This window comes from Mustela erminea, chromosome 3, assembly GCF_009829155.1.
Source record: "Mustela erminea isolate mMusErm1 chromosome 3, mMusErm1.Pri, whole genome shotgun sequence".
Taxonomy (NCBI): Eukaryota; Metazoa; Chordata; class Mammalia; order Carnivora; family Mustelidae; genus Mustela; species Mustela erminea.
The window spans coordinates 73,077,140-73,080,017 of NC_045616.1; positions in this window are offsets into that span (position 1 = coordinate 73,077,140).

Sequence of the window (2,878 nt, forward strand, 5' to 3'; positions counted from 1 at the left end):
TGCATCTTCCAAAGTCACACTTAGTAATTTCCTTGAATAAGCATCTACCAGGTACTGAGCTACAAATGAAATGAGAAACAAAGTGCAAATATGGCCACTTTTTTTTAACCCACAAAAAGGTTTCAATCAAGTTTACAAACAGATAAGTTACATTATTTTCCTACTGTAGTAAAAAATCTGTTACTGTTGTAACAGATGAGTCCAAAACCTTAAGGCTTAAAATAACACTAAATAAACATTTATTGTTCTTCACAGTTCCTACGGGCCAGGAATTCAGGAGCAGCTTGACTGGGTATTTCTGGCTCATGGTCCCTCTCTACATTGTAGTCAGGTGTTGGTTACAGCTGAAGTCATCTCAAAGCTTTCCTGGAAATGGAGACTCTACTTCCAAAGAGGCTAACTGGTGCAGCTAACAAGCTCATGCTGGCTGTCAGTGGAAGGCCTCCATTCTTCTACATGGGAGGCTCTTCACAGAGCAATGTGAGTGTCCTCACAATATGGCGATTGGCTTCCCCCACAGAGAGCAACCCAAGAGAACATGTGATTCACTCTATGATCTCATCTCAGAAGTTATTCTCCTGCTTCTGTTAAATGTATTGGTCACACAGACCAGCCCTGATTCTAGGTGGCAGGACACACGGGTGTGACTACCAGGAGACAATAATCACCAAGAGGAATGCTCAATAGGAAGGGAGTAGTGGGACATTGGCTTTTCCTCCATTCCCTCATCTTTGCAGTGGAGATCATCATGGAACTGATCTCGCATGGTTTTGTTGAGATGGAGGAATACAGTGCATCTGAAATATGGTCATAGCATCTGGCACACAGTAGATAGTTAACAATAATAATAACCACCACCAGCACATATCTGTTTATTGATTCAATGGCCATTATTGGCTTTATTTATTACTCACACATCCTGAAAAGGATAACTCAGTGCAAACATCAATCCTCTGAACTCAACTTTAAGCACCAAAAATTCTACAATTGATACACACAAAAGCGCATGCTCGGGTGAAACCATTTCTTGCTTTAATTACCTTTATGAAATCTGTTAGAAAAGGCAAGTGATACTAAATAAACAAGAGACATTACTGACTGGCTAAAGAAATATCTAATAAATCTCAAGGCCAGAAAGTAAAAAAGTAAGCTACCAGAAAACCAATATGGGGAACTAGGGAGTTAGAAACAAGTTATTCATCTTTCAGGAAATAAGTAGTTTTTCAGCTCTGCCTGTTTCTTCACGCTCCCCATCTCCCTCTGTCCCCACTATACTTTCTCAGGTTCTTCAACTCAGGCATCCACAGAGATGACAATCTCTGAGTCCAATTCCAAGTGTCCAGGAAGAAGACTCTGACTCATTTATTTTGTCCATCCCTGACCCAGTTTTCTCTTATGGGAGAGTGAGGACAACAATTACATGATCTACTACCCACTCACCAGGATGTGAGGGCACAGACTGTCTTTTAAGAAGGAATTTGGAACTAAGATGAAATGATTGGTGGAAGAAATGACCAGCCTCTCTACTTCAGACGCTTGGCAAAGAAAACCATTACCTTTGGTTCAAATCTGCAAAATGAACCACATATCCAACTCAGAATTGAAGAGCTTTAACTGAAATTGGTACATCTTCGAAGAAATAAAAATAAACCTATTTACTGTATAGAGACAAACAACTGGAAGTATCATTTAAATTGTCACTTTAAACAGATGAAGGACAACAAATATCTGTACACACACACTCACTTACAAATAAATCGTGAACAATGCTGGCTAAAGACCAAAGCAAGAAAAGAAATTACCAACAAGTATTTTGCTCTGATGTTTACATTTTTATTCTCAAAATATTTTATTTTGAGTAATTGAGCTCTTCTTGCAACGCTTATTTTCAGTGTAGACCCCTAATAAATCCTCTGCACTTTATAGCTGACAGGAACCTTCCAATCAACATACCTGCTCGAAACTGTCTCACTACTTAAATGAAAAGAATTCTAGAAAATATCTTGCTTTCACATTTATCGAGAGCTTGTCCTGAGAGGTGGGTCCCATTCCTTGCCAAACTACTTACTCTAGTTGTTTCTAAGGCACAATCTCAACCTTTTAATAAAATACTAATAAATACTAATAAATATTATTTATTAGTAGTAATAATAAATACTAAAATAAATACCATTTCTTTCATCTCTGAATCAAACCATTTGGTTCTCTGAATTATAAAATGAGGATAAGCAGAAACTATCTTTGATCAGATAAAATCCTAACGCTAAAAGACATAGTTCAGTGTCAAGTCCTAACTTATTTTTTTTCACTTTCTCAGAATAAATTAGTATAATAACAATATAATTCAAATATGTTATATGCAAAATTTGTCCCCTCCCAAATTCATATGTTGAAGTCCTAACCTCCAATACCTTAGAATATAACTGTATTTGAAGACAGTCTTAAAAGCAGTGATTAAGTTAAAATAAGGCTATTAGGGTGAGCTCTAATCCACAGTGACTAGTGTCCTTCTAAGAGGAGGAAATTTGTATGTCAAGGGCCCATGCGCACCACGGGGTAGTCATATGAAGACACAGAAAGAAGGCAGCCACCTGCTAGCAAGGAGAAAACTGTCATAAACCCAAGCAACACCTTGATCTTAGAATTCTAATCTTGAGGACTCTGAAAAAATACTGTTGTGAAAAAATAAATTGTGATCTAAGCCATCCAGTCTGTGGTCTTTGGTTACGGCAGACCTGTCAAACTAATAGGAGTGAACACATGTTTTGCTTATCAAACCAGTAGAAACTTATGAACACAGAGTCTGCATTGATCAGAGGAGAGATTTCAAAAGAGAATTCTATGATATAAGGAAAGGGAAAAGATGTCAAGGTTAGGC